The following is a 25,135-nucleotide window of genomic DNA, read 5'->3' as shown; positions in this document are numbered from 1 at the left end:
TCTAATAAAAGTCTCAAGACCTATTTAGCCAGGAACAAGAATTTTTGAAGTGTGAGGAAAATATTGATGGTATCTAGAAGTTGTGATGTGACAGGATCTTAACCATTAGGATTTTTAATCATTTAGTCTCAGATAAGGAATGTTTCTAGGAAGTTTGCCAGGCTTCTTACATGTAACTGACAGTTGTGAAGACACTTTTATGGCAATTTGGTATTTTACTTACGAGTCAAGGGAATTTCTGTGGAAGTTCAGACAATATAGACTATTGCGGTGATTTATCACAACATGAAAAATGTTGGATTGTTTTCAGTTTTATTAAATGCAGTCCTATTCTTCAGTAATCCCTAAATTTAAAATCAAATCTACGTAAGTACAAAATTTTGACCATTAAAGAATGGAGTCTTAGAAATGTAAAAACAAGTTTGGTACATGTCTAAGCACAAATCTGATCTCATTTCCCTCTCAATTTTGATTCCATATTCTGTTTTGTCCCCTGCTACTCTGTCACGTACCGCTGCTAGTTCAGGCTTTCATCATCCCCTGCCATTACCTAATAGTCCCAGGCTAATTTACCTGAGCTATTTAAAATGCTCAGTCATGTCCTGATGATTATAGAATAAAATATAAGCTTCTTTATGTGACATTTAACACCCTCCTTTATCAAGCCCCTACCCACTTCTTCAGCATGGTCACCTGCCACTTACATAGGCACATTCTGCACTCCGGCAACACTGAACTGATTAAAGACCCTCAAACACCCCATCATGGTTTGTTTGTTTATTTGTTTATTAACCCTTGTGCCTTTGACCTTGCTGCTCACTGTGCCCACATGCCCTTTTCTTTCCTGTTTGTTACATATTAGAATGTCATTAGACAGGAAGTCTTTTAAGTACAGTGCTGAGTTTTGTAACTACACAAGTAGTAGAGTGTTGAGTAGATGACTACCATTAGATTTCCTTACCTTTTGGCCTTTGTAGAAATGAATTCTATAACATGTCTAATGGGGTGTCCTTCAAACTTTTTGAATACTTCTGGTGACAAGGAGCTCCTGCTGCACAAGGAAGCCTATTATATTTTCCCGTGACTTCAAGTCTTACAATGTTGGCCCATACGAACAGCTCTTACTTCTTCCCATCACCTCAGAAATGGTAAATATTTTTTAAAAATGTGTAATATTTAAGAACCTGTAACTCCACATGCAGTAAAAGTCAACATCTTCTAGTTTTCTTTGTGTTAACCCACTCTTTACCTCAGTCTCATTGAATCCTTTGCAGGAATAACATCACTTGAAAATAGAGGTGAAGAGTTTGGGACATCTGGGTGGCTCTGTTGATAAAGCATCCAACTTCAGCTCAGGTTGTGATCTCACATTTCATGAGTTTGAGCCCTGCATTGGGCTCTCAGCACAGAGCCCGCTTTGGATCCTCTGGATCCTCTGTCCCCTTCTTACTCTGCTCCTCCCCCACTTGCATGCGCGCTCTCTCTCTCTTTCTCTCTCTCTCTCTCTCTCTCTCTCTCTCTCTCTCTCTCTCTCTCAAAAATAAACATTAAAAAAGAACAAGGAAATAGAGGTAAAGAGTTCAAATCTGCATTCTGTGAAGTTGTGCCCATGTCATGTATTTTCCTTTGGTATGGACTATTTTATTTTATTTTATTTTATTTTATTTTATTTATTTATTTTTTCAGTATATGAAATTTATTGTCAAATTGGTTTCCATACAACACCCAGTGCTCATCCCAAAAGGTGCCCTCCTCAATACCCATGGTATGGACTAGTTTAAAATGTGGGAAAGGTAGCATGAAGAAAACAGAATAGGACATTTACTAGTACTCAGATTTTCATTTTATTTCATTTTATTTTAAATTTTCATAGATTCCCATTTATGAAATTAAGTTTTCTACTAAACTACTGTGAGCTACTTCTGTAGTTCGAATTCCAGTACTGATAACTGAGTAAATTTATATAGATTATGTAAAAGTATTAAAACAAGCTTTAGGTCTATGATCATTTTCACTGAACTCAGAAGCCTCATTAGATTAAAAACTATTGTCCTGTTTATCTTGGTCTTGTTTTGGCCTTGGCATGGGATCAGGTAAATAGGCACTCAGTAATGGTTTTGTTGTTGTTGTTGTTACTGTTGTTTGTTTTAACAAGTAAATCTTTCCTCTCCACTTCCCTCTCAACAACCTCTTAACCAATAGCAGAAAAATGCAGACTTCTCCTTTCTCTGAATTCAACATCTATAGACAGTTTTTAATATCTGTACTAGTGTTTTTTCAAAGTATGATCTTACTGATCATCTACTTCAGAATTATTAATTACCTGAGATTTGTATTAAAAATGCGAGTTTCTAGACCTCAGACTTATTAAGTTAGAGTTTCTGAGGGTGAGAGCCAGGAACATCCATTTTGTTGTTGTTGCTATTATATCTTTATGAAATGCATAGTTCTCTTCTTTCCTTTTATTAAATAGCCTAGAATTACATGGGAGAAGCAGAGATCCCATCCCCAGCACATCCAGTCTTGATCCCACTAGAAATTTCTAGTAATGTTTATAATTTATAATAATGTTTATAATAATGTTCGTATCTGGGAGGTGTTCCAGCAGTGGCCACTACAGAACCTGCGTTCTTCATTTCACAGGAGTCATTAGGTATTACTATCTTAAACCCTTCCAAGAGCCACATAAGGAGGCTTTCTAAGTTCCCAGGAAGTCAGTCACTTTGGAAGATGTTTTAAGGACCAGCTCCAAGGGAAACATTGGGTAATAGGCTGGGATTCTTTCTGATTTCCTCAGTAACAAAAATGCAGTCTAGAAGATTCTTGTAGTGCTTGTAGCAAATCAAGATCTTAAAGCTGGAGTTAAAGACCTGGCTTTCAAAAGGTGGCAGTGGTGACAGCAGGGCATAGAGCTTTCGTGCCTTTTCTGGGCTCTGCGCTTGGTGTGGAGCCTGCTTAAGACTCTCTCCCTCTCCCTCTGCTCCTCCCCTGCTTGCATGCACATACTCTTCCTCTCTCAAAATACAATTTAAAATAAAAAAAAAAAAAAAGTAAGTTTGCTCATTGCCCAGTACTATTCCTTTTCTTGCCTGGAACTGTGTTCACGTTGTTCGTAATAAATCTGTGTTGCCTTGCTCTCCCTCTCCCACTTACCTAAATCCTCTCATCCTTTCCCAGCCCCATCCCTACTTTTTTGTTCCTGTTAACCGTTTCATCTCTATGCTTTCTGGTTTCTAAGTTAGTGATACACCTACAGAATGCATTTTGCCAGCTGCCATTCAAGTGTATTATTCTCTAATTGTACTTTATTTAGCGTTGCCCCTGTTTATTCCTTGCTTCTAGTTTGAGAGCAAAAAATATCAACATGTGCAGCTACTGCAATAAGAGCTACTTAGTGCTCTAGGAAAGAGTTAAGATAACATTTAAGTCTACTTAAGCTAGGGAGCCTACTTTATGTTTTTTGTCAATTTTATAAGATCATGAATATGGTGACTGATATATTCAGATAGTCATACTTCAGTCAACTGCCTTTTAATTGTAAAGAAATTTAGGTTATAGTGTTTTAATAACTGCCACTTATTTGGTGCCTATAATATTCCGTTTCCTTTTTGGTTAGATGCTTTACTTGGTTTCTTTTGAGTCTTTAAAAATTCTGTGAAGCACCTAAAATTACCTGTTTTATTGTTGAAGAAATTGAGTCTCCAAGAAGGTGAAGCAGTGCTATGGCAGAACTGAAATGCAGTCTGGGGCCCCGTGTCTTACATTCATTGCTGTTTGTCATGTGTTATGTGGTAGCCCTGGAGCAGCACCGAACTCTCCAGACGGTTTTGCCAGAGTGTTCTGGAGGGTTGTGCAGATAGCACCCTTCGAAATGCACACTCGATGGTCAGAGGCCCTCTGTGGTGTACACCAAGTAGTTGTTTTCTGTCAGCTGTGTGATTGCAAGCACATTGTTCGTGAGCTTTATTCAGGAGAGCATCCAAGGTACAGAGGCGCTGATATGTGAGGGAAGTTGTGGGTGTCTGGAGATAATATTTGAGTTGTTGTGTGGCAAGGAAACTTAAGTTGATTAGGGTTGGATAATGAGAAGGGAGAAGAGTTTGGAAACCACTGGGAATGAAGAGAAGGTGGTGAGTGATTTTTGGGGAGTATATCTCAATCCTCCTTTCCTTGTACGTGTTCTTTACAACCTTTATTCCTAGAGTAAAGATCACTTTGACTTTATATGGTTTAATGGTTCTTTTTCCATTATCTGTCTGAATCCTGTTTTTTTCTCTAGTTTATTTGAATGCACTAAAGTGTATTTAAATGAGAATCAGATGCAGTCAGGAAATTGCTGTAGGAAAGACTGGATGACAAAAGGCTTCTTAATAATGAAGCGCACCAAAAATGGAACCTGCAGGAACCAACCATGTGGACAAATGGAAAAATACCTTTTGTCTACAAATTGCAGCGATCCTACATAAACATGGAGGTCTCTGTCTGGCTTAGGGCAGCTGACTAAGTCCGATCGTTCCCCTCCATACAGCCTTAGAAACCAGCATTCCAAGTACTGCTTTCGTGCCATTTTGTTTAATATCTGTGACAGTTAAGTGTGCTGGAGTTTCGATAGACAACCAAGTGAGGTTACTTCTGCATCCGTCTTTTTTTTTTTCTTTTTACTTAGTAGTTGTGCATTTTATTATTTTTTATTTTTTTACCCTTTAATTTATTTTTTTAAATTTACATCTAAGTTAGTTAGCATATAGTGCAACAATGATTTCAGGAGTAGATTCCTTAATGCCCCTTACCCATTTAGCCCATCCCCCCTCCCACAACCCCTCTAGCAACCCTCTGTTTGTTCTCCATATTTAAGAGTCTCTTATGTTTTGTCTCCCTCCCTGTTTTTATATTATTTTTGCTTCCCTTCCCTTATGTTCATCTGTTTTGTGTCTTAAAGTCCTCATATGAGTGAAGTCATATGATATTTGTCTTTCTCTGACTACTTTCACTTAGCATAATACCCTCTAGTTCCATCCACGTAGTTGCAAATGGCAAGATTTCATTCTTTTTAATTGCCGAGTAATATTCCATTGTGTGTATATACCACATCTTCTTTATCCATTCATCTGTTGATGGACATTTGGGCTCTTTCCATATTTTGGCTATTGTTGATAGTGCTGCTACAAACATTGGGGTGCATGTGTCCCTTCAGAACAGCACACCTGTATCCCTTAGATAAATACCTAGTAGTACAATTGCTGGGTCAAAGGGTAGTTCTACTTTTAATTTTTTGAGGAACTTCCATACTGTTTTCCAGAGTGGCTGCACCAGTTTGCATTCCCACCAGCAGACTCCTGCATCCATCTTAACTGGTTTTTAGATATTTTATGGTCTTAAAAATAGGTTTCATTTGTTTGTTTGATTAAGCCAAGGGAATGAATATAGAAATACTGTTTTTCCGAGAGACCACATTGACTTAATTAATCAGGGTTATCAGTAGAGGTCAGTCAGTATTTTAGAGATGAAGAAGCTGATCAGAGGTAACTTCCATGAAGTTTTTCTCATTAAAAATTGATTTGTCATTAAGAAAGTGACTGTTCCAAAATACAGTTTATGTGATTTTTTAAGTCTATAACAAATTTTAGGAATGACCATTACTGGGGTAAAGCTAGCTACTAAGTATTAATTTCTCAGCACTAAATTTGAATTCTTAGATTTTTTTCAGGGTGTGTGTTCTGTCAGCAGGGGAGGGGTGGATAGCAGCGGAGGGAGCTGCAGTGGCATTTCTAATGCCCTGAGGTGTGTTACACAGCACCAGGGTGTGCTGTAAGCAGGCCACCGCCGGGTTTATTTATAACTAATTGTGTGAGGATCTGTCCTTGTTTGTGGTTCTGAAATCCCCATATATTTCTTACGCTGAGCAATTATTGTATCAGACAGTTGTTGAATAGCCTTATTTTTCGAAACTCTTTAGAAGTCATTAGTCTACTCTGGTCTTCATTTTGATGAACGATTTTAAGATTTTGTACTCACTTGTATTATTTGTGCTCTGCTTAGTTACATGAGAAATTCAAATCTAGTTTCAAGACCCTTCACTAAAATGACCTCTTACTAAAAATTCTGAACACAAATATTATCGAGGCTTAATTCAAAAGGGAGAAGAATGTCTTATGACTGAATCTATCTTAGGATTTGTTTATAAATATATTTGAGAGGTGTCTCCACCACTCCATCATTTTCTGGGATGTTTCAGCCGAGGCCGAGAAATGTAGTACTTAACTAGCTGTTCTTAAATGCTTTGCGGTGTCTCCGTCATTTTGAACCTGCTTGCTACCATGTTCTTCCATTTCATCTTCCCTGTAGTTCTGTGTGTGCTCTCCCCCTTTTGCTGCCAGATCATATATGCCCCTTAGTCCTCCACAAACTCCAGTAAATCTAGTAGATGACAGCTGGCTTCTACTCAAACCAGATACATGAATATAGGAATCAAGTGACCCTCATATATGACAAATCAAAGCTGACATAGTAATTAGAGATGGATTTATTTGAATGTGAAGGCAAGTACGTATTTTGTACAATGTCGTAGTACCATCAGTTACCCATTCTTCCTTGTGGAAGCTCAGAATTCGATCCTCACAATATAAACTTAAGTCCCATTAGAAGGTGGAATATGTATTGTCTCTTTACTGTTATACTTAAAGACTAGATAGAATTTTATCTACTTTTATGGCCATGGATATGCTAAAATCAGGGGCAGTCACAGAAGTAATGGCATAGCTATATTAATTTTCTTCTGCTAGGTTGGTGCCTGTTCCTGTTGTTAAATAGTTTTAATATCCACCCCTGAGAACAGTATGTGTTATGTATGCTCTAAATGTGAACACAGGTTCCTGTGGATACCAAATTTAAAATGGTCTTAACAGGAAACGGGAAGTTTGAGGTAGAGAGGCGAGATGATAATCTGGTGATTCCGGTGGAGGTAGATTCTTGGCAGAGGTGGATCTCCTTCCAGTTCCTTCCTCTGTGTGTATGTGTTTCTGTCTATATATGCATTTCCGAATTGACACTTAGACATGATTTTTGACTACTTTGAAGTCTAAGTCATTGATGTATTGTTAGCCTTTCAAAATGGTAAAACATCTTAGAAGAAATCCTACAAAGAAATTGTAGATTAATCTTTATATGTGTATATGGTCATTTTCCCAGTGGAGCAGTTGATACCAAATCCTTTTTAATGAATGTGAATTTTCATGTAGAGAGCAGATCCAGTGGTAAAATTCAGTGGGCTGGTATTTTATTTATAGTCATTATCACATTAGGCTCTTTTACTTTTAGATAAAATTTGAATTTCATATGCATTGATGTCTTCTGATTAGTACTGTCCTTTCATAAATCTAGGTATAGGAAATATCTAGCACCTAGAGCATCATTAGTTTGCCATAAAAAAAAAATCTGGTCCACTTTGTCTTAGAATGATTATAAAAAATCTTCAATATGGATGTTTCCATTGTTCAGGAAAATCTTAATTATAAAGCTTAAGAATTTTGAAATTGAAAATATGATAAGCCACCAAATTTAGAAGTCCTTTTAAAATTAAAAAAATTTTTTTAAATGTTTATTTATTTTGAGAGAGCATGAGCATGAGCGGGGGAGAGGGGAGACAAAGAGAATCCCAAGGAGGCTCCACGCACAGTGTGAAGCCTGACATGGGGATCATCCCATGACTGCAAGATCACATCCTGAGCTGATATCAAGAGTTGGATGGACGCTTAACCAACAGAGCTACCCAGGGGTCCCCGCAAGTTCTTTTGATTAGCTGAGTAATTCATTTCCTCTTATTATATGTTAGTTATAAAGAACAGGTATTTAAATGAATAAAAAATGAAGTATGATGAATATAATATATTTTATTAAAATAATGACTCATTTTATTAATCATAGATTATGACTATATCATTCTATTGATGATAGTCTTTATAAAGTTTATGCTAGATAGGGACCCAGTATCATCTTAAGTGAGGAAATTGGTAGGGAAGAAAAAAAGGATTTGGATTTAACTGGATGATATTGAAAGTGTTTCCTTGTGACGAAGAAACTCCAGTCTCCCAGATCTTGAATTGGGATTGGCAGGGAGGAGTAGAGTACTATAGAATACTCTCTTCCACCTTAGATCTGTGGCCAAGCCCTTTTCTCCAATGACAGCACTTGAAGTCATACTTCTAGGGAGATATATAAAGGACCAAGTTCTACACAGAGAAAGGCTTTAAGGACTCTTAAGTATATGAGATTTGAAATGTAACATCCATATATAATAGAGTCGAGGTTTTGCCGTAGATTTCAAATGTTCACCTAAGATGCCTTTCTCCTTCCATTCTGATTTTGTAAATTTGGGTTGGGGCCAGGCATGCTATAAGCTTATTAAATCAGTATGCGACAGACCCACAATTGATATATTGTTATCAGTCTTCATGTATTGATTCATGGCTTTGCTATTCCATACCTGTGTTTGTGGCTTTGGACAAGTTACCAAGTGTCTTTAAGATCGTGTTCCCTTGTTTTAAATTGAGGATGAAAATGGTAATTTCCTCATGAAGACTGCATTGTGGAGGCTGAGTGAAATAATTCATATTAAGTCCTTAGCACATTAACTGGCCTGTAGTGGTCAACAGTGGGTTATGTGATAATGATAGAAGTTTGGTTTTATGTTTTTTACTATGTCTCCAAGATAGTAAAATGAGATAGTAGTAAAATGAGAATCTTAGATTCTAAGATCAAAAAATTCATTTATTGTCTGTCTTATAAATTCAATTCAAACAAATAATTCAGCCTTAGGATCCTCTCTAGAAGGCAGGGAAAGCTAACTAACATTTCAGTTTAAAGAGTAGGATCTCTTATTGATAGATTGTGGTTTTGTGCTCATTCTTTCTTAGACATATTTATATATATATTCATGAAGTCAGTTCAGAAAAACCACATGCTGAAAGAAAGCTCAGGGACAAAACAACAACAACAACAACAACAACAACAACAACAACAACTGCTGGGCTTACAAATGGCATTCATTTAAAAATCTTTGAAGATCATTTTGGAACCAGTGTTTGGGTATCTTTTTGTGGGCTCTCACGTGCTCCCGTATGCAGCCTAGATTTATGGCTGGATTAAGGTCAGTGAACACACTCCAGTCAAGTTGGAGGACTCTTCTTATGAATCACATCCAGACAAAAGTGTAATGCATATAATTCTGAGATCCAGAAATGATATAAACTTGATAAAAGAGATCTACTCTATTGTTCTAATAAAAGAATGATTTCTGCATGTTAGGAAAGCCACTGTGTCTCAGTAAGAGGAAGCAACTACATGTCAGCACTTTGAGTAGTTTCTCTTGTTTTATATAAATCAGAGGGTGCTGTTGAGAAGTTTATAAAGGTTTAGGGATGGTTTTGAAGAAAATAAAAAGGGGTCGAGGAAACTGGATGGTTGAACAGTATGACTTAACAGAGCATTGATAAAAGAAAACTGTTAAAAATCTCTGCATATTATATTTGCATCTCATGTCAGAGGAGAGGAAAAGGATGTTCCTAAAGCAACTAGAGATCATACATGAACAGGAAAGCTGAAGGGGCAAATGCAATCAAAAGCGTTATGTGGCTGCAGGATCCTGAGGCAAAGTCAGATTTGACTGTATACCAAGTCCATGAATTCATATGCGAAGAGAAAAGCCATTGTAGTTTTCCAGAAGTATTTTGAATATAAATATCCCCACCCTTCCATCCCACCCCAAAGAGAAAAAAATGTGGCGAAGGCCCCCAATCTTGGTATAAAAGAGGCGAGAGTATGTATGGTCTTTTATTTGCAGTGACACCGTGGTCAGTACTCCAAATTAACACCCTTTTCTGGCAGTGAGAAAAGGAGGTAGCTGTTCATAAAAAAGAGAAGGCCAGATAAGACAAAAAAACTCTATTGAAAGAATATTAAGGAATTAACAGATAGATGTAGATTGTGAGTTGTTCTTAGTTGAAGTCTAGTTACCTCACATTTTTATATACTTCATTAATATTTATTTAAGGAAGAATATGAAATTTAGCCACCTTTCTCACTGTTCTGTGTCCTCTAGGGAGTTGTATTTGCAGATACTTTGTGTTGTACATAGTGATTTACCAGTTTCATCGTTTTGAGTGTTTGCCTAGAGAATTTAAATGGATGTACAGTTTTAACTCAGTGGACACTTTAAGAAGAAAATTCAGTGCTTGTAGTACAAACTGTTGAAGACAGACCACTTACATTAATTTTTACTATCTCAGCTGCAGCTCTTGGCTTTTAGAAGACAAATGTGAATAGTATTTCAGTGTACTTTACATCTGCCCTCTCACTAATAACGTTCTGTCACTTGACAGGAAGACTCAGTCTTAAAGATCATATGTCTTAGCTTTGTTTTTCCCCTCAATAAAATCTTCAAAGAACTTGCCTTCCTGAGTTTTACAACACAGACCATAAAGTTGCTTTGGAGGAGAAAATGGTTTCTGAATTTTTTGAGATTTTTATTTGGCAAGGTTGTGCTTTTAAAACATCTCAGGGGAAGGGGGGATCATGTGTCATTTAGAACTTCTGTCTTAGGGTAGTGTTCTGATTAAGACTACTAGGGTCCGATTGTCAGATTTGCTTCCTGTTGCCACTAAATACTAGCTCCGAGGCTTTGGGCAGGTTACCAACCTTTCTGTACCTCTGTTTTCTGTTCTATGAAATCAGAATAATAGTATCTTCCACATCATATTGTGAAACAAAATTAGAAAATATATGAAAAGTTATTGAGATAGGTGAGAAACTCAAGGTTAATGACCAGTCAAGAAATAATAAATGTTGCTGTCATTATCTTCAACACTTCCTACACTAATCCATATAACTGAACAACTTGCACCTGTTTTTAATTCATTAGATATTAATTTTGCAATATATAAAATATATTCCTAAGTATATAAAATATATTTAGATGGTTTGCAACCCAATATAAATATTTATAAACATCTGTGGGATAAGCCTGAATGAAAGAAATCCTTCTAACAGAATTACTCCTGAAAGTATTGACCCTAGAGGGGGAGACTTCTAATAGGGAGAATTCTAGAAGACTTTATGAAGATATCGGCTCTTGTGCTGGACTTTATAAAGACATACAGGGTTTCTGAAGGCTTAAGACACAGGTGAAGGACAGGTAAAGACCTGGACAGAAGACCAGAAGCCAGCATCTATTTAGTACCAACCAGGCATTATATGCTAAGTGTTCTCTCAATTCAAAATCTTCACCATAAGTCTTTTAAGGTATATACTTTTTTTTTTAATGTTTATTTTTGAGAGAGAGCGAGCGAGCATGAGTGGGGGAGGGCAGAGAGAGAGAGAGGGAGACACAGAATCCATAGCAGGCTCCAGCACAGAGCCCTATGCAGAGCTCGAGCTCACAAACCGTGAGGTCATGACCTGAGCCTAAGTCAGATACTCAACTGACTGAGCCACCCTGGCGCCCCTACGGTATATACTTTTGACCTCTATTTACAAGTGAAATTAAGGGTCAGAGAAGTTAACTGATTTACCCAAGGTAACACAACAAAAAAAGGAATAGTAGAGTTAGAATTTGAATCCAGGTCTACCTGGCTCTTTTTCTATACTGCCTTCAGGCTGGAGAACCCTGTGAACAAAAGTTTCTTTCATAGAAAGAAATAAACTGCAATAGATGTCTCAGAAACTTCTAATCGAGTAACCTAAGTGAAGAAAGTGGGGTAGGAACTCTGTTGGAGGATGAGAGAGGTTCCAGATTACATAGTCTTGAATGCCATGCTGAAAAAAGAAGTGCAGTCTTCCCTCCTTCCTTCCCCCACGCCTTTCCTTCCTTCCTTCATGCCCAGCTTGGAGCACAAGGTGGGGCTTGAACTCATGACCCCGAGTTCAAGAGTCGGATGCTTAACTGACTAAGCCACCCAGGGGCCCCAAAGTGTAGGCTTTCTTATGTAAGCATTAGTAAGCTCCTAAAGCCCGCCATCCAGGGAGATGATATTATCACATGGGAATAATTTCATGGCAATGTATAGAGTGCATTATACTGAGAAGAGATTGTACGTGTAGTTAGGTAGGCTATTAAATAATCAATATTTTTTTCTGTATTCAATTTCCTTTTAAAAATACTTAAAAGTTGGCCTCACATATTACAAACATGTTTATTTAAAAGTGAGTATGGGGCGCCTGGGTGGCTTAGTTGGTTAAGCGGCCAACTCTTGATTTTGGCTCAGGTCATGATCTCAAGGTTATGAAATTGAGCCCCTTGTCGGGCTCTCTGCTGAGTGTGGAGCCTGTTTAAGATCCCCCCCTGCTCCTTCCCCTCTCTCCACTTGTGCTTGCTCGCTCTCACAAGTGTGTGCTCTCTCTCCCTCTGGGATGAATGGATGAATGAATGAGTTTCCGTATATTCATTTCAAGAAAACAACTTTTGGTGGCATCTGGCTGGCTTGGTCAGTAGAGAATATAACTTGATCCTCGGGGTTGTGGGTTCAAGCCCTATGTTGAGTGTGGAGCCTACTTAAAAAAAAAAAAAAGCTTAAAAAAACACAGCTTTTGAGCTGTGTTTGAGGATACAGTTATTGTCTTCCACTTACCAGCATACAACTTCTTTTTTCTTTTTGTAAGAATTTCACTTGCTTAACTTAATGTGGATTGAAGAATTTTTTTTTTTTAATTTTTTTTTTTCAACGTTTTTTATTTATTTTTGGGACAGAGAGAGACAGAGCATGAACGGGGGAGGGGCAGAGAGAGAGGGAGACACAGAATCGGAAACAGGCTCCAGGCTCCGAGCCATCAGCCCAGAGCCTGACGCGGGGCTCGAACTCACGGACCGCGAGATCGTGACCTGGCTGAAGCCGGACGCTTAACCGACTGCGCCACCCAGGCGCCCCTTGAAGAATTTTTTTAAGGGATAGGATAAAAGACAATGACTCTAGGTGCCTGGGGAGTGTGAGAGGGGGATGAGACATCACTGAAGGAATAGAACGCTATTAGAAAAATTAATTCTGTCTTTTCCTTGCCATTGACTCCTTGTTATCCATAAATAACATCCTAACCTAGTTATGAGAGAGTTCATTTGTGTGTTTACCTCAACCTGTTGTTCTCATCTAATCAACTAATACACAAGCTGACTCACAATTCTCATCACTCCCAAACACCATTTTCCCCCCAGACTCATTACGTTTGCATGACCATGGCCCTTTGCCTAAAATATCCTCTATCTTTTCTCTTGAGAAATTTCAACTTTTTCATGTTCCATTTGTGGTCTTATGTTTGAAGCCTTGCTAAATCTCTCCCTGGTAGAGGATCACTTCCTTCTTGCTTCCTTAGTTGCCCCTCTGAACTCTATATTTCTTATAATAATATAGTAATTTTCTATTTAAACCTCCATTTACCCTCCCAGTCTGTAATCTCAATATCAGACATCACGTCTTCCTCATCTTCAGAACCTAGTACATAGTAGAATACCTGGCATGTAATATCTACCCTAATGATAGATGAATAAAATGGCATGAAATTAATAAACTTTATACTGAAGCCACTATCATGGCATGATAGTGCTGTGATAATGGCCCTTTATTCTTTCTGTGGAAGCATTTTGGAGAGAGTTACCTTATCACCTCAGAGATTAGAGAAAGCTTTTTCCAGAAGCTTCAGTCAAAGCCAAGTTCTAAAGACTGAGTTAGCTTCAGGAAGTTGTGCAAAGGCCCTTAAATGCCACAGATTTGAACTTCAGGTAGAGTTGCTTTTGAGGTCACCAAGTCATCTAATGCCAAATCCAATAACCCATTATTACTTAAACAATCCTTTCATCTCCTCATGGTTTTTTGGCAGTTTTGGCTACCTTCTTTTTCTTAAACTCTTACCCAGAACTAGAAGCAACTTTTCCTTAAAAACACCCACTTACAAGATGCATACTGTGTGCCGGATACTTCTATATGTATCTCATTTGATGACAACTCTATTAGTTCCCTTCCCTCCCCTCCCCTCCCCTCCCCTCCCCTCCCCTTCATTAGCTCTATTAGCTCAGTTTTATTTTACAGATGAGAAGACTGCGATTTAGAGAGGTTAAGTAATTTGTCCATGATGACGTAGTTTGGAAGTGTTAGACCACTGAGCTTAAGTGTTTCTGACGCCAGTGACTGTTTTTTCCACTTTGCCACTCTGGCTGTCTATCTGTATAGCATATTTTTACCCACATGTTTAAGTTAATTTGATTTTAAGGATACGGATTGTCTTACTTCGGTCCATTTCATCCCGAAGACCAATTAATAATATGTGCAGAAATATAGAAGTGAGCTCTGTGGACTTGCTTTTTCTGTAAGGGAAACCTAGGACTTCTCTTAGGTGATCAAGAGGCTTGGAATTGAATATAAAATATGGCTTGTCACTTTAACAAGAATGAAATCCCAAGTTGGAAGTAGGGTTGTTTGTTACCTGAAACTCAGACAAGATAAAGAGAGAGTAGAATCGCCAGACAGAAAACTTATGATTCTTTTACATCTTGAGAAAGCCCCGAAGGTGTGCTTGATCTACCATACAGTTGAAGTTCACGGTAATGATGCTAGTTTATCTGGAAAGATTTCACTTCTGATCATGGTAGTTGCTTCAGAGACTCAGAACAGGGGAATGAGATACTTATCCCTTATTCTCTTGTACTGTTTGAATTTTTATCACATATGTATATTGCCAGTTCAAGTAAACCAATAAATATTAGAAAGAAAGGTGTCACAGTGACCCCTGAGGAATGGTATGTTATTGTCCCCATTTTTTAATCCAGCAGCTTGCTAAACTCTCTCAGTAATTTTAATTATCCATTTCCTACATTCTTGAGATATTGTATGTACTTAATAATATGATCCACAAGTAATGAAAGTTTAATCTCTACTTTTCCAATTTTATACCTAGTTTGTATTCATTTTGCTTTATTATTTTGCCAGGATCTCTAGTATAATGTTGAATGGAAGTGATGATAACTGGCATCTTCGTCTTGTTACTCACTAAAGGGAAAACTTTTGAGTATGTCACAATTATGTATAATCTCTGCTGTAAATTTTTGTAGAAACCTTATAAGGAAGTTTCTTTCACCTTTCAGCTTGTGGACAATTCTTATCATAAATGAAATTGGAGTATATTATTGCTTTCTTTTGTACCTATTGAAGATGATGTAATAATTGTTTAAATATTGACGTGATAATTTAATTTTTTTTTCTAATTTTAATTCAATCTTACCTCATTGGAATAAGCCTATATGGATATATATTCATGTTAAAATTGACCTGCTATTTCATTTGGGACTTGTTCATCTGTTTTCACAAATAACATAGGCCTGTAATCTTCCTGTCTTGCATTGTTCTTGTCACATTTTATTTTATTTGTTTTGAGAGAGAGTGTGTACGTGCACAAGTGGGGCAAGGGCAGAGAGAGAGAGGGAGAGGGAAAGAACCCCAAGCAGGTGGCAGGCTGTCAACACGGAGCCTGATGTGGGGCTCTAACTCACAAACCGTGAGATCATGACCCGAGCCCAAACCAGGAGGTGGACACTTAACCAACTGAGCCACTGAGGCGCCCCTGTTCTTGTCACATTTTGATTTCCTAATTATATTAAGTTTCATGAAACAAGTCAAGGAGTCGTCTTTTCTGTGGACAAATATGTGTGATATTGCAAGAACTCTGTTCTGGAATATTTGAACTTCAGATAAAATCATGTAAGCCTGAGGTCAAAAAATTTTTTGACACTTGACTTTTTCTTTTCTTATGCCTGTAGGATGATACATGTTTTCTATTTCTTCTTGCTCAGTTTTGGTCAGTTTTTTTTATAAGAATTTTTCTACTTGGTTTAAATATTCAAATTTGTTAACATAAAATTTTTTATTTCCACTTTTTTCCTACAAAATTATTTAGTCTCATTCTGAGAGGAGAAATCAGTTTTACATAATGCTTAAGAGTTGAGGAAAAATATGAAAAGGGCTATCTTCTGATTTTGTTTAATAGGTATCTTTCTTCTAGTTAAAAATATTTATCATAGTGAATACCAAGGCTTACACATAAAACCATTCTTATTTTATGAAAGTCCATGAACGTAGTATTTCTGTCCATCTGTTTAGGTGTTCTTTGATATTTTTCAACATTGTTTTATAGTTTTCAGTGTGTAGGTCTTATGCGTATTTTAGCCTTTAAGTGGTTCATGTATTTGGTGTCATTACAAATGGTATTTTTTAAAAATCCATTTACTAATTATTCATAGCTAATTTATAGAAATACTGTATATTGGTGTTTATATAATGACATCATATCTGACAACCCTGCTAGATTGGTTTATTAGTTTTAGCAGCTTTTTGGAAGATTTGTTAATATTTTCTGCATAATCATGTCATTTACAAATAAAGATAACTCCTTCATTTCTCATTTGTGTGCTTTTTCTTTCTTCTTCCTGACTATTACATGGGGTAGGACCTCTAATACAGTGTTGAATAGGAGTGGTGAAAGCAAGCATGGCTCCCTTTGCCTCCAGCCTGAAAGAGAAAGAGTTCAGCATTTCACCATTAAATATGATGTTAGCTAAAAGTTCTTCATAGGAATTCCTTATCACCTTAAGGGAATTCCTTTTTGTTCTTTGTTTGCTGAGAGTTTTTATTACGAATAGGTATTAAATTCTGTCCAATGCGTTTTCTGTCAGTTATGACTACATGATTTTTCTGTTCTATTTAAAATGGTGGATTACATTCACTGATTTTATTTTTATATATTAAGCCAACCAGAATATCTGAATAAATCCCACTTGGATATGATGCATTATTCTTTTTGTATATGGCAAAATTCTGTTTACTGGTATTTTTTTTTAATGTAATGCCTTTTTTTTTTTTTTTTTTAAGAATGTTTATTTATTTTGAGAGAGAGAGAGTGAGAGTGACCTGGGTAGGGGCAGAGACAGAGGGAGAGAGAGAGAATCCTAACAGGCTCAGCACTGTCAGCACAGAGCCTGATGCGGTGCTCGATCCCACAAACCGTGAGATCATGACCTGAGCTGAAATCAAGAGTGGGATGCTCAACCAAGTGAGCTACCCAGGCACCCCTGTTTACTGGTATTTTGTTAAGGGTTTTTGTATCTATTTATGAAGGCAATTGGAATGATTTTTTTCTCTGACTTTGACTTACAAACTAAGTTTGGAAGGGTTCCTTTTTCCTCTGTATTCTGACTTCTTCTTTCTTCTGTCATATTTGAGAATTTGCAGATTTCATAGAATTTATACATTACAGTGCCTGTGAGTTTTCTTGGCATAAAGTTGTTTGTGTTTATTCTCTATGCTTTTAATAACTGTAGGAAGTTAGTGATATCCCCTCATTCATTTCTGATATTGTTAACTTACATATTCTTTATCTTTTTTGTAGAAGGTTATCAATTTTATTTCATGCATTAGCTTTTGTTTTTAATAATTTTAACTATTTTTATCTTATTGATTCTGCTTTTTATTATCATCATGTTTATGTTTATATAATTTGCTTTTTTTTCTAGCTTCTTAAGCTGCATGTTATTATATCATTGATGTTAAACCTTTCTGCTTTATTCTTATAAGCATTTAGAGATAAAGTTTTCTATCTAAGTGCTGTTGTGGCTACGTTATACAAATTTTGATATGTTGTGTTCTTATTTCCTTATGAGTTCTTATTTGAGCCCTGGGTTATTTAAGGGTGTGTTTTTAAATTTCCAAATATTTAGAGATTGTTTTAGATGTCTTCTTTCTATTGTTTTATACTTTTGTTCAGTCAGAGAACATAGTTGCATAATTTCAGTCTTTTAAATTTATTGAGCTGTGTTTAATGGTCTGGCATATTGTCTGTCTTGGTGAATAGTTCACATGCACTTGAACATATAGAGGCTCCTCGGTGGCTCAGTCAGTTAAGCATCTGACTCTTAATTTCGGCTCAAGTGTCATGATCTCATGGTTTGTGGGATTGAGCCCCGTGTCAGGCTCTTGGCTGACAGTGCGGAGCCTGTTTAGGATTCTTTCTTTCCCCTTCCCCACTTGCATGCGCTCTTGCTCTCTCTCTTAAAATAAATATTGAAGAAAGAAAAGAATGTATAGTTTTTGCCGTTTAAGTAAGATTTATGTAAATATTAATTTGCTTAATTTGTTTTTGGTAGTATGATTCAAATCTTTTTTGTCTTTGATTTTCTGTCTGCTTATTCTTTGAATTATTAACAGAAGAGTATTGAAGTCTCCAAACCCAAGTGTGGACTTATCTGTTCCATTCAATTCTGTCAGTTTTGCTTTGTGTATTTTGAAGCTCAATTTTAGATATATATGCATTTAGGTTTTTAAAAATTGATTGACTCTTATTTAAATATAAAATGTCCCCTTTTATCCCTGGTCATATTCTTTGTCCTGACGTCTACTTTTTCTGATATTAGTAGAGCCATTCTGGCATTCTTATGTTAATATTTGCGTGAGATATTTTTCTCTCCTTTTACTTTGTATCTTTAAAAAATTTTTTTGTTTAATATTGATTTATTTTTGAGAGAGAGAGAGGCAGAGAGAGAAGGAGACACAGAATCCGAATCCAAAGCAGGCTCTAGGCTCTGAGCTGTCCGCACAGAGCCTGACGCGGAGCTTGAACCCACGATCCATGAGGTCACGACCTGAGCCAAAGTCAGATGCTTAATCAACTGAGCCACCCAGGCACTCATGTTTTTTTTGTTTGTTTGGTTGGTTTTTTTAAATGTGTGTTTTATGGACAGCATAGAACTGGCCTGGTTCTTTTATCAAGTCTTAACAGTCTCTGCCTTTTCATAGCAGTACAGTATTTAGACCATTTACATTTACTTATCACTATGGTTGGATATTTGTCTACCATCTTGCTATTTGTTTTCTATTTATTCTGTGTGTTCTATCCCCATGTCCCTCATTTCCATTCTTTTTGTAATTCATTTTGTTCCCTTTACTAGTTTATTAGCTATACTAATTCTATACTTTTCTAATGGTTTCTCTAAGGTTTATAATATTCATATTTAACTTGCCACAGTCTTTCTTCAGATTATACCACTTTATGCATTATGAACAGTATACTTCTGTTTTCCTATTTTATCCTGTGTACTTTTGCTGTCATATGTTACTTCTGTTTATAATAACTGTAATGCATTGTTATTACTTTTGCTTTAAACAGGCAGTTATCTGTTAAGAAACTTAAACAACAAGAGAGCAAATATCTTTGATCATTACCCATATATTGGTCATTTACAGCACTCTTCATCTTTTAGTTTAGATCTGAATTTTCATGTGGTATAAGAACTTTAACGATTTCTTACAGTGCAGATCTGCTGCTATCTCAGCTTTAGTTCTTTGAAAATAATCTTTTACTTCTGCATAATCTTTCTAGGTTGACAGTTTTCTTCCTCATTACCTTAAAGATGCTGTCTTATTGGCTTGCATTGCTTCTGATGACAAATTGGTGGTCTTGTTCTTCAGTATGTAATGTCTTTTTTTCCTCTGGCAGTTTTCAGGATTTTCTTTCTTACACATTTTTAGCAATTTATGATTTGCCTTGATGTGGTGGTATTTGTGGGTATTTTATATAAAATTTTCAGTTTTGGAAAATTTTTAGCCTTCTATCTTTATATACTTTTTTCTGCCCCTACTCTATTCAGAATTACAATTACTGTTACACATATATTAGATTGCATATTGTCCTGTTGGTCGCACAAATGCTAATCTCTTTTTTTTTTTTTTTTTAACCTTCCCAGTCTTTTCCCCTTATTCTTCAATTTGGATTTTCTTTTTCCCCATGTCAAACTTCTTGGTGTTTTATTCTCCACTGTTTCATCCATTGTTATGTCTATCCAGTGAATTTTTTATTTGAGATACTGTACTTTTCAGGTGGAGAATTCCATTTGGGTTTTATAATTATGTCTTCCATTTCTCTTAAGTTCACTGTTTCTTTAAATACTTGAGTATGGTGATATCTGCTTTATAAATCCTCATTTGCTGCTTCCATTGTCTTTATCATTTCTGGATCTGTTTCTATTCATTGATTCCCCTCCACTGGTTATAGGTCATGCTTTTGGCCTTTTCAGTGCTCAACATTATGAATGCTGGATTTTGTTGAATTTTTTTCAGAGTATTAAAACTTGGGGGTGTCTGGCTGGTTCAGTCAATAGAATGTGCAACTCTTGATCATGGAGTTGTGAGTTCGAGCCCTACGCTGGGTATAGAGATTACTTTAAAATACAAAAAATTTTAAATCAATTATATATTTAAAAAATAATATGAATGTGTGTTTCAATGGAAGGTTGTTTTTGGAGATAGACATGATTTTTGGACACTTGTTTTTAAATTTTATTAAGGTGACTCTAAAGTGCCAATCAGCAAACATTTTCTTAAAGAACCGCATTGCAAATATTTTAGGCTTTACAGACCATATGGTCTTGGTTGCAGTTCCTCAACTCTGCTACTGTAGTGCAGGAACAGCCAGAGATAATATAAAATCAAATTATCATGACTGTGTTCCATTAAAACTGAAAAACAAAATATAGCCCATGGGCTGGTTTGGCCTGTAAGCTATAGATTGCCTGTCCCTGGTCTAGAGAAGCATTTACTTTAAGGCTAATTTAGCCCTACTAACAAGGAATGACCCATCTGGGGACTTTGCTGAGCGCCCTAAATGTTCAGTGAGGTCTCTTCACTCTGGCTCCTCAAAACTCAATCATCTCTTGACTCTGCGTGAAGTCTGGCATTTGATAGTGTTCTAGATTCTCAGTAGTTGTACTTTCCCTGTTCGTTGTTATTTTCCTGGCCTTGTGTAGTTTTACCCTATTCGTACGTGGTTTGTTATAACAACTTACAGTCGGGGGGACCCATATGCAGATTCCTGGAGCTCTACTTTTATGTACTTAGTCCTCTGTGGTAGTTTGCCCTACAAATTCCAGCTGCCATACAAATACTCCGAACTTTATCTGTTTCCTCAATTTAATAAATCTACTGTGGTCTGCTTAGATTCCTCTGGGCTCTTATATGGATTCCTCTTGCCATGTAGCTCAGAACTTGGCTCCAAGCAGAAAGCCAGGGCAATTCTAGGACTCTCCTCTTCCCTTCTCATAAAGGATGATAGTCCTGTACTGCCTGTTATCCAGTGCTGTCTTACAGATTTTGTTCAGCTTTCTGGTTCCTTACAGGAAGACGGCAAATCCATTCCGTTTACTCTGTCACTGCCAGAAATGGAAATTGTTTGTTTTTTTTTTTTAACATTCATTTCTATAGTAAAATTATTTCTCATCCTGCTCATATTAGCTATAATGGCACTTTTCTAGGCAAGCTAGTAAAGGCAAAACTGTTCCAGTGGATGCTAGTTTTGTTTCAGGATAAATAAGTATACACTGACTTTAAGCAAGTTGGTGTATGTTTGTGTATGTGTCTTCTATTTTCATAAAAGACTTACTGCTAATTTTCCCATTGTCTTTTTTAATCTCTGTACAGTTAAGAAGATAGGTATATTATTAGCTTAACCTTAAAGAGAATTTTGCAACAAAACTGCCAGTTTTTAAGAAAGAGGGAAAAAATAATGAGAATTACTGGCTGGCATTTTATTTTGTTTTTTAAAATAAAATCCCAATTATTATTTTTATTATTTTTGTTTATTTTTATTTTAGAGGGAAAGAGAATGTGTGAGGCGGGGAGAGAGGCAGGAACAGAGAGAGAGAGAGAGAGAGACAAAGAGAGCAAGCAGGGAGGGGAGTGGGGGGACAGAGAGAAAGAGAGAGAGAGAGAATCCCCAAGCAGGCTTCCCACTGTTGGTGAAGAGCCTGATATGGGCCCGAACTCACACACCGTGAGATCATGACCTGAGCCAAAACCTAGAGTCAGACACTTAACAGACTGAGCCACCCAGGCACCCTGAAAGATTGAATCTTAAGCAGGCTCCATGCTCAGTGTGGATCCCATAACCCTGGGATCATGACCTGAGCCAAATTAAGAGTCCAATGCTCAATGGACTTGCAACTGAGCCACCTAGGTGCCCCACTGGCTGGCATTTTAATTTTATTTAGCAAGTAAAAGCAACGCATTGAGCCAGAACTTACATACATTAGGGCTCTAGCAGACTTCAGCTATAGCTAAGAATTACCAGTTACTCAAAATGCACACAAGAATCGCTCAAAACTACAGTAATAATCTTGTACTTATCACTTTGATACCTCTATGCTGAAGTAAAATACCTGGTTTTCTTTTTCTGTTGCATGCAAAAGTTACTTTATCTTAAGCTAATATCTGGCTGTCTGAAAGTTTAATCCTAAATCCCTTTAAAAGTTCCTGGTCTTCGGAGGGAGGGGCATACTGAGATGTAAAGCTGTTATTTTTCTTTCATTGTTTGTTAATTTGAATAGTTTTCAGTGCTTCTAAGAGGTCTTAGGACACCCTTTCACCTATATGTTAGTCCCAAAGGTGGTTCCAACTGGGCACCTATGTTGGCTTATTTGTAAATGAGATGTTTATCTGTTTCCACAGGAAAAGATGTTAGAGTTAACCCTCTGGTAGCATTTAATATGGCAACATCTATTAATGCCATGATAGTCCTGAGGTTACAATCAACATTGTTTATTCATTTTGGATAGTTATTAGATAACTTCTTTCTTCAGTTTAGTGTAGTAAGTGTATAGACTTCAAACTCCTCTTATGTGATGATCTGACTAGATTATATTCTCTTAATGTTAAGCTCAGTTTTTCAAACTGTATGATAACATACCATGCTTTTCCAAGCTTTCCTTCCACCAAAAATTAGAAGTTTGAATTATATAATTTATAATGTCTATAACTGGTAGAAGTACATCTCTCCCCAACCCCCGCCCTTCCCCCAGAGTGAGTCCTTATCTCCACCAGGTTTCTCTGCCTTCATCCTTTGTGTTAAAGGTGACTAGGGGCACCTGAGTGGCTCAGTTGGTTGTGTGTCTGACTTGATCTCAGCTCTGGTCTTGATCTCAGGGTTGTGACTTCAAGCCCAACATTGGGCTCCACACTGGGTATGTAGCCTACATACATACATACATACACACACACATACATACATAAATATGAATATATAAATACATAAATACATAAATGTATACATATATATCAGAGGTGACTAGAACCAAAATGGCAGAAAGAGAGGAGAGCTTTGGGCTATAAATTTTTCATCATCCTGACATTGTGTGTTCCCATAGCAGAGGGAGCACTTCTTGGTGACTGCAACATCAAATGAATGGGTGACAGTTGCTTTCTTAGAGACTGGAGTCTTTTCCTCAAGCAGAGATTAGATTGATCATTGCTATTTGTAGCTTCATTTCTGGAATATGCATGGTATGATCTCGATCTTTTTGTACTTACTTAGGGTTGATTTGTGTCCCAGTATCTGGTCTATTCTGGAGAATGTTCCATGTGCACTGGAGAAGAATGTATATTCTGCTGCTTTAGGATGAAATGTTCTGAATATATCTGTTAAGTCCATCTGGTCTAGTGTGTCATTCAAAGCCATTGTTTCCTTGTTGATTTTTTGATTATATGATCTGTCCATTGCAGTGAGTGGGATGTTGAAGTCTCCTACTATTAAAGTATTACTACTGATGAGTTTTTTTATGTTTGTGATTAATTGATTTATATATTTGGGTGTTCTCACATTTGGCACATAAATGTTTACAATTGTTAGGTCTTCTTGGTCTATAGACCCCTTGATTATGATATAATGCCCTTCTGCATCCCTTGATGCAATCTTTATTTTAAAGTCTAGATTGTCAGAACAAGCATTTCTGGGTCCATTGGTGGCAGTTGTGATACCACATAGCTTGTTTAAAATTCTTGCTAGAAAGAAATCTGCACGATCCCACACAGTGCTTCTTTTGTTTTCTGAGGTAAGCATAGAAATTCTGCCTCTTGACCAGCACAGAGAGAGTTCTTATATTAACTAAGGACACCCCAAACTCATTCCAACCACTTTCTTAATTCCAGTCACTAAAAGAGTAAATAAATCCCAAATCCCAAATGTTTATTCTGCCCTGTCACCCTACCCCCCATATGGAAGTATTAATTCTATACTCACTGAGTCCCGGAAGTAACCCATAATTCCCCAAAGTAAATACTGAAACTAACTTAATAGTGAATACTATATTACTTGTGTTAACTATTTTTAAAAATACATGTGCTGATTTAAGGGGAAAACCTCAGCTAGGAAAATATCAGTATAGGGGAGGAAAAAGTTTAACCCACTTAGATAGGGTCCCTGGCTAGGTCTAAAAACTAGACAAGAGAGATTAACAGGAGAAAACCATACAAATTAATCTAATAGAAGTTTTACATGATGTGGAAGGCTTCATAAGGAAATGAAGACCCAAAGAAACAGACCTGGGTATTTTATGCTAGGTGTGGTAAAGAGTAGGTAGTGGTGAGAGATGTGGATAGGTTAAGGAGTATGACGTAATTGTTGAAAATTGGGGGAAACTTGGCAAGTCCTGTTTGTTCATATTCCCTTTGGGTCTCCCTTTGTCTTTGGAGATAGGGATGCTTCTTTACTCTGGGTACAGGGAGGGCCTCTCACATGAGGGTTTTATGACTTGTTTCAGGAAAGAGGGGTGAAGTGAGTGGGAGACCAAAGAGACTTTCCTGCTTCTGCTGTTTTCTCAAACTCTTTCAGCTTAAAATATTCAGATATGACAAGGTGCCATATTTTGGGGTTGTGTGCCCTGAACCCTATCATCAGCATTTCCCATGCTAAACCCCAGAGAAAACATGTCTTTATCACTTCTTCATACAGCTATGACTGTTGATGGCTCTTCCATCCAAGGAATATTCTGATCCAAAATTTTGGGCATAGTGGAAGAATTTATTTTCTCTTACACCAGTAGCAACAAGACGAGCATTTTTCAAGAGTAGCTTTACCTGGAATCAAAGCAAAACTTAAAAAATAGAAATGTGTAAGTTTATAGAGCACAGATTTCATCTGTCAAAGAAACTAAAGTTTAACTCCTATTGGCTAAAGTAACGTTCCCAGCATACAAATCAATTTCTTTCTTCTGTCACTTTGTCATGAAGCCTGTAGGATATCTGGCAGAGCCTGTCTTTCATTGAGGTTTGACCACTTTATTTGT

The 25,135-nt window shown here is 36.9% G+C and overlaps 1 protein-coding gene and 1 non-coding gene across 12 annotated transcripts in view; both read left to right on the top strand.

Annotated features, from left to right (window-relative positions):
- The window catches only part of COP1 (COP1 E3 ubiquitin ligase), a 277,450-nt gene that overhangs the window by 248,461 nt on the left and 3,854 nt on the right, over positions 1–25,135 (top strand). The gene's annotated exons all lie outside the window — the stretch shown is intronic.
- Positions 4,389–4,529, top strand: LOC125926056 (small Cajal body-specific RNA 3). Its single transcript, XR_007458987.1, has one exon. It is a non-coding gene; the product is annotated as a small Cajal body-specific RNA 3 (non-coding RNA).

This window comes from Panthera uncia, chromosome F1 (genome assembly GCF_023721935.1).
Source record: "Panthera uncia isolate 11264 chromosome F1, Puncia_PCG_1.0, whole genome shotgun sequence".
Classification (NCBI taxonomy): Eukaryota; Metazoa; Chordata; class Mammalia; order Carnivora; family Felidae; genus Panthera; species Panthera uncia.
The sequence above is the reverse complement of the archived record's forward strand: the minus strand, read 5'-3'. Positions and strand labels throughout refer to the sequence as shown.